Raw genomic sequence first — 8,311 nt, forward strand, 5'->3', positions numbered from 1 at the left:
AGACAAAAATTGAAGAATAAACGGAAGTTTAGAGTTAAATATTGTTCTACTTCTACATATAAAAGTATCACAGGCAAATTAAAAAAATAACCTCAACATTTAGGGATTATAGCGAATTAAACCCTGTCAAATTGTTTTCGAATAATATCAGTTCGCCATGGCATACTATATGTACTGTCCATTAAAACAATAACATGTCTTTTTTATTTTAGTTTTGCTACTATTATCATAAAAGAGTACGTATAATATAAATTTTTTTAGGTAGACTCAGTCCACCACGTCATCCGTAGAATAAGCCTATTTATGACACGTCATTAAAATGATTGACAATTTTATAATATTTCTATTCAAAAGTGTAAATAAGTAACAAACGAATTTACAAGATTGTCATCATTTTAATGACATATCATAATGTCATAGGCTTAGTCCACGGATGACGTGATAGACTGAGTCTACATAAGAATTTCTCCGTGTAATAATGCTTAAATGATCAACTTATGTAGTTTAAAAAAATTAATAAATTTTAACAGAAAACGGTAAATCATTTGCACCAATAACTAATTGAACAGAAACATTAATCTTTTTTAAATTAAAACAAAAAAAATCATAAATAGTATTTAATTAAGTTGTTTTCTATCAAAATTACCATATAATGTTCAAATCTAAAATTATTTATATAATAATCAAATTGTTTCTCTTGTGTCATAAAAATTATAATTTTTTCATGAAAACTATAATTTTTTTCATCAAAATTATAACTTTTTCGTTTTAGTAAATTAATGAAGTTAAAATAAAATAAAAACATTGCATATAAACAAGTGTATATAAAATAAATATTATTCAACATCCTATATTTAAAATGGATGCAGATAAAGAAATTATTTCTCAACATCAATAATATACTCTCTTACAAACAAATATTACATAAAAATTTATGCTTACATAAAGTAGAAATTTTAAAAGCAATTAAGTTTAATAGATAAGTATAAAAAGAGATTTTTAGGTAGACTCCGTCCGCCACATCATTTGTGAACTAAGCATATCACATTATGACACATCATTAAAATGATGGCAATTTTGTAAATTCGTTTGTTACTTATTTACATATTTGAATAGTTATATTAAAAGATTGTCATCATTTTAATGCCGTGTCATAATGTGATAAGTTTAGTCTACAGATAACGTGATAGACTGGGTTTTTTTAAGAATTTCTCTAAGTATATATTAGATGCACAATTTATTATGCTTAAAAAAGTAAAAATTGAAATTTGGAGTATAAAATTGAAAATAAATAATACTTTATTAAGCATAACAATTAAGAATAATTTTTTATATATTTTTCTTATTAGATAATAAATTTTAAATAAAAATTTTATTTTATTTTATTTTATTAAAATTATGGATTGTAACCGTTGAAATAATTTAATTTTAATCAATTTTATCCTATATTATAAATTGAGGGAGTCAATGTAATTTTTTCATGATACTATTTCTGGCCAAATGTCATTTTTGAAGTGTTTTTAGACGGTATGTTTATTTATTTATGAAAATTTAATGGAGTTTGATTTGTTATAATTCCTAAATGTTAGAGTTATTTTTATTAAATACATTACATCCCTATAAAAATCTTTCAAATAAACGATATTAATTGAAGGTGATAAACAAAATTAAATCAACAATATTTTACAAATTCAAGGTTTCAATTAAAATAAAAACGCTCAAAAAAATTATATCTAGTTAGATTGAGACAAAAAATAAAATTTAAATTTATTTTACTAAATATGAAGTTGTTATCATTGTAATTTATGGACTAAAATCATCATTATCTTCTTCTTGAAAAATTATTACACGCGATTATTGCGTTATGTCATTCGTGTAACAAACTAATGGCGCGTTAGTTATGTGGGAAACTTAATAATAAAAAAAATAAAGTAATTATTAAAAAATTTCTTATCGCAAATGCTCATTGGTTTGTTGTAAATATGACATGGCACAACCAATACATGGAATAAACACTCCTTTTTATTTACATAAGTATGCTGGTTTCTCATCTAAAACATAAATTTACGAGCTTGCCCTATTCTATATAGAGTTGATCCGAATAAAACAGCAGCCGTTTATCATTTTTAATAGTTATAGTTAAATATTTGAAAATTAACAGAATTAGCCAATTTTTTGCATATTCATTATCTTTTTTAGCTATTTTTTGAATCGAACCGGATTTTTGCAAAACTTATGTACCACATCAATACCAACTCAGCGCATTGTTGACGTGGCAACACCTTACACCCCTCTCATCTCATCAAATAAAATCCGTGATAACCAAACCAAATTAACTGATTTTATTATTATAAAATTTATATATATTAAAAAAATTACTAATATGCTAATTAACTAATTATGAATTCCAATTAATTAAACCGGATGAAACAAAATTCATTCAGAAAATTTCGATACTGTCATCATTCACTCCCACTGCCGGCTTTTCGCACTTTGACCATCATTCCGGCCACCAGCCATCGTCGTTCGTCTTCTCCAAGACAAATCCACATGCGTTTGGCGGCGAGAATGAATAAGGCGATGCTAAAAATTTCGAAATGAATTTTGTTTCTGGATAAAATATAGTTTAATTAAATTAATTGGAATTTGTAATTAGTTAATTAGAAAATATTGTTAAGTTTTTAATATATATAAATTTTATAATAAATAAAATTAATTAATTTGGTTTGAAAATTTGGTTGAGTTTGGTTTCACTATCATGAGTTTGGTTTGAGTTGGCAGTGATGTGGCGGACAATTGACGGTTTATTTTTATTGTTGGTAGCTGTTTTTTTTATATTGCTTTAATTTTGTTAAATATAATAATAGCAACCTTTTTTATTTTGATGAATTAAAGTTTATCGATAAATGCATATCAGATTTAGTTTATCGTGAATTAAGAACCGAAGATAAAATGAATGCCTTTCAACAATATTGCATTTTATCATTTATTTTTTTTAAATATATTGTATTCTTTATTTGTGAGAATTTTTTTAGTTTTTCTTATGAAGAGTTTGTCGGGTGGAAGTTAAATCATATGTTATGGTGTAATGTTTTATATCAAAAATAAGTTAACGACTGATAACAAATTTTTGATCGAGATTGCATGTGTTAACGAAACAATTTAATAATTTATTTTATTTTCATAAATAGACACGCGAATCAGGCAGTGCACATGATAGCACAAAATGTTTGTTTCAAATTTGAATTTAATTTTTGTTTTTTTGCAAATTTTTGATAAATAGAATGTTTGGATCCGATCTAATTATATTTTATAAATTTAAAAAGAAAAAACAATTACATCATTCACTATCTTTTAAAATTTAATTACAAAAATATTACCTGACCAATTGAACATTTTTTATTTTTCTTAAAAGTTTTATTTACAAAATTTATAACAGACCAAGAACACCATATAAACATAAAAAATAAAGCCCTGGAAACTGGTGACCGGTCGCCGAAATTTGATTGGAATTTTTTTTGGTCAACAGGCGGTCAATACATAGTATGCTTATTGTTGACCAATAGACAATTGACTTTGTTGACTGTATTATTTGGATGTTTTACATGTGCTTTTTTTTATGTGTATTCTGTATTTTTTGATATTTTTTGGTGTATTTTTAGTGTTCTTCTTTGTATATTTAATTTTATTGACTGATATGTATGAATTTTTTAAATGTGTAAGTATATTGTAAGTATTTTTTTGGTGTTTTTCGGTGTTTTTGGTGTATTTTCACTTATTTTCCATAACATTAAAAAATAATTTGAAAGTAAATTAAAAGTAAGTTAAAAATAAAAAGGTTTAGTTTTGATTTAGTTTTGGTTTATTTTTTTATATTTTTCATACATTATTTTTAGAAATATTTTTCTGCCAGCTCTTCGCGCAATAATTTAGTTTTGGAGTAATATTTTTCCGGATAATTTTGAATAAATTACTACTCCAAAACTAAATTATTGCGCAATGTGTCCGCTTACAATGCCCTACGTTCGCGCTAAAATCAAATCTACTAATACTATCCAAATTAAAAAATTCCGTTCCGTGTTAGATTCCCTCGTTCATAATAGGTAGATTTATGTGTTTACATAAATAAACATGTTTATTTTTTAATTAAAAATATGATAAATTTTTAGATAAACCGAGTTTGCCACGTCATCCATAGACTAAACCAATTACGTTATAACATCTCATTAAAATGATGGCAAAATTATAATATATATATAATAAATGTGTTCAGATTTTAATGATAATATTACAATTTTTCCATCATTTTGATGAGGTTTATGAATGACGTGGTAAACTCGGTCTACCTAATTTTTTTTCTGAAAATATATACACTCTCCGTTTTTTTAGTGGTACATTTAGCAAAATATATTTATCTATATTTGCTTGTCCATTTAAATATTCAATATGATTTTAATCCTTATTTTTCAAGTTTATCAATTCTTAATAAATGACTCTATGTTTTAATTTAAAAAAATATTTATTAAATAATAAGACTATATTAATATTTCTCCTTATAAGTTAAGATAAAAAGAACACTATTTTGTTATGTACAATTTTGGCTAAATGGATTAAAAAAATCAGAGGGAGTATTAAATAATTATTCGTTCGTCATTTTAAAGCACTATTATTATATATTAATTCAAAATGAATTACAAAATCCATATAAAATTGATTTTAATTTTATTCTTGAACTATCAAATTTCATTGATTAATTTTGTAAAAGCTGTAATTATTTAATTAATTTAAATAAAATTAATTTTATAAAAGATATCTAAATATTTATCTAATTAATTACTCCTTCCATTTTTATTGAGCTGTCGCTCTAATATAAATTGCTAATATTGCAAATTTATAAAGTAGGCTAAATGTACAGATTGGACCTCGTGTTTGGTTTTGTTTTAAATTTGTATCCCTAATGAACTTTTTTCGATGGAGGTTCTTAATGTTATAAAAAAATTTCACTAAAAAACAACTAGAGTTATAGACAGAAAAAATAATCGAAAAGAAAAAAAATTAAGGACATGAATCTCGTTAAAGGTGTCTTCTTAAATATAAAGTCCGACCAATCACTAAAGGTCATTAAACGACATGCAAACTAAATTTAGCATTATAAAAATTTATTCAAAGACAAAATAACGGAGAGATTCATTGAATAAAAAAATCACATAAGGATAAATAATAATTTTAGGCAGAAAGAAGGTGATTTGCCGATTTATTAGATCGGGAATTGCCCTTTTTTACCTCCAAAAGATAGATGAAAAAAAATTCAAAAAAAGAGGAGAACAAAAATTTAGAGAGAAGAAGACATGATTGAAGTTTTAGATTTCTCTTGTCTGGTAATGTTTTTATTCTTAGTTGCTATTTCTCATTCATTTTGTTCTTCAGAATCTAATACTCCATGTTCTATCACGTGAGAAAGTCATCCTAAGTTTCTAAACTATTTATCTCCAATTTGCTTATGCAAATTAAATAGATGAAATGACTAGAACGAAATTCTTAAATTAGAAATATAGAAATTTCAATAAACATTTTAGCAGTTCAAATAAACAATATTCATTTTAATTTTAATAATTAACTGTTGAATTTAATTGTACAATACAATGTAAATTCTTCATTTTTTTGTACCATAAGACACAGCTCAAATGTTATAAGTGCTAAGCAAACATTATGTTAAGTCGTGGATTGAATTTTTTCCATAAACATTTTCGCATTTCTAACTATACATATAAAAAGGTTCTTTATTTTTGAAATTTTCTTTTTGTTTAGGATAGGAGAAATTTTTAGGTAGACTCGGTCTACCACGTCATCCGTAGACCAAACTTATCACATTATGGCACATTATTAAAATGATGACAATTTTATAATATTACTATTCAAAGGTGTAAATAAGTAAAAAAACAAATTTATAAGATTGTCATCATTTTAATGACGTGTCATAATGTGATAGGTTAGTCTACGGATGACGTGGTAAACCGAGTCTACATAAGAATTTCTCGAAGAATAGTGTGTGGGGTGAGAATCAATAAGCTATAACTAGAGGTAATTTAATATCACTTTTTAATTAAGGGAAAACTTCTTCTCTCTCTAAAATTTTTTCTCTCCCTTCTCTCTAGAAAAACTCTCATCTTATTCACTTCTTTAAAGGTGGGAGAAGATGATTTTTTTTAGCCGGAAAATCATCTTCTCTCCACCCATAATACTTATTATTATAGATCTACTATTTCTTTCAATAAATCTTTGTTAAAATTTTAGTTTTAGTTTGGGTTTTTATTTTGTTCATCTTTAAAGAAATAATAAGGTCTTTTATATCCTCATTTGTTTATATTTTTTAGATCTTCAAAAACATTTAGTGTTTGTTTGAACTTTAGATTTAAATTCTTATAGATCTAAAAAATGGTGAGGTTGTGGATCTATCTTTTTAAGATCTAAATGAAGATGGAGATCCGAAATAATAGGCTTCAACGGATCAAGCGGATCGACGGGCAAATCGGAATAAGGAATCATCTAACACCCGCTCAACGAAATCGTTGTGTTTAAGTTTCGGGACTCGTGTTTAGATTTTTCTCTATTTTTTTGATTTTTTATAGCTTGTATTTGAATTGTTGCTTATTATTTATTATCTCAAAATTAGAAAGATCATATATATGATTTTTGTTAGATGACTTTCACTTATTGTAATTTAATCTTCATCAATGATTCTAACTTTGAAAAAAAAAAGCTATAACTCAAATGATATAAGTGTTGGACAGTAAAATTTAATCATAAAATATAAAGATATAATATTAAATATAGATTTTAGTATAGGATATAATTATATAAATTAATATTAATGAGTTAAATACATAATTTATAAAATAGGAAAAGTTTAAGATTTTTTTATATGGATGTGAATAGTGAAATTCTATTTACAAAGTAAAAAAATTTAAATTGTATTATTTTAAAATTGTGTTGGAGTTGATTTACTTTATATGCCCAACATATTTTATATTGGATTTGATCGAAAATGTTAATTTTATCCAGTTTAAATGATCAATTTATTATGGAAATGATACAAGGTTAATGCAATATTATGGAATAAAAAAATTCAAAACAGGAATGCACAATTAAAATTTAAAATAATCATTGGAAAACTAAAATTGTCTACGATCAATATTCAGCTTAATTTTTTGAAAACTATTTTAAAAAAAAAAATTACCAGGCTAATGTAGATAATGAAACTCTCAAAATATATCTGATATACAGATAAAATTTAAAATTGAAAGCGAGTCAGTTCATGCATATGAATGCATTTAGATATAAAAAAATAATATTAATGTAGAATAAAGTGTATGTGCAACTAAACATCCACTGAGTAAGCTTATTTTAATTGTAGTTAGATTATACTAATTTATATTCCGATGAGCTCGAGCAGAGCAACCAGCCTGTCTCTACGCTTTCAGTCATGCATTGTTTCCATACCTAATAACAACATCTGCCATGTCCTTCTTAAGCAAGTTGGAGCTAGGGTTACACAATATGTGGAATATTTTTTTATATCTACTATTTTGACTATTTTATTAAATACATCTCTAAAATTTAATTTGAATATTCTAATTTGTTTACAATAAATATATCCAGCCATCAATTTAAACACATTTTTGAACACATAATCTTCATTTTAAACCAAAATAACACTTACTAAATTGAAATTAAAAATTAATTGTGTAAAATAATTATTAATGGAATCAAAAACATATAAAATAAATCCTAAAATTAGGCTAAATTTGAGATTTGAATATATTTATCTTGATTCGTAAAATTGGCGGATTATAATATTCAAATTATATTTTAAGAATATATTTAAAATAATCAAAACTGTGTGCCGATGCAATATTTGAATATAAAAAATGATTAATTTAAGTTGAATTTTCTTTTTTAATACTAATAAATTCAAAATATCTTAATCGAAATAATTTTTTTTAGATATAATATGCCATAGTTGAGACAAATTTCCAACTATATTTTTTTGTTAGTAAAATATTTTTGTTATGTCAGGAAAATTATTTCAATTGCAGTTGACAAAAGTTAATTCAAATGTGATCGGAAATTTAATTTAACTATGCAACATATCATAATTAAAATAAAAAATTAATAATCTTACTTGTGGTTTGAATACATTGAAAACATTTATATATATCAAATAAAATAAATAAAATATTTAATGGTGCCAAAAAGCTAAGTTTTTTTATTTTTTCAAATTTATCAAAACATTCAAAGTTTGCAAATCTAT

The sequence above is a fragment of the Mercurialis annua genome, linkage group LG1-X (genome assembly GCF_937616625.2).
Source record: "Mercurialis annua linkage group LG1-X, ddMerAnnu1.2, whole genome shotgun sequence".
Taxonomy (NCBI): domain Eukaryota; kingdom Viridiplantae; phylum Streptophyta; class Magnoliopsida; order Malpighiales; family Euphorbiaceae; genus Mercurialis; species Mercurialis annua.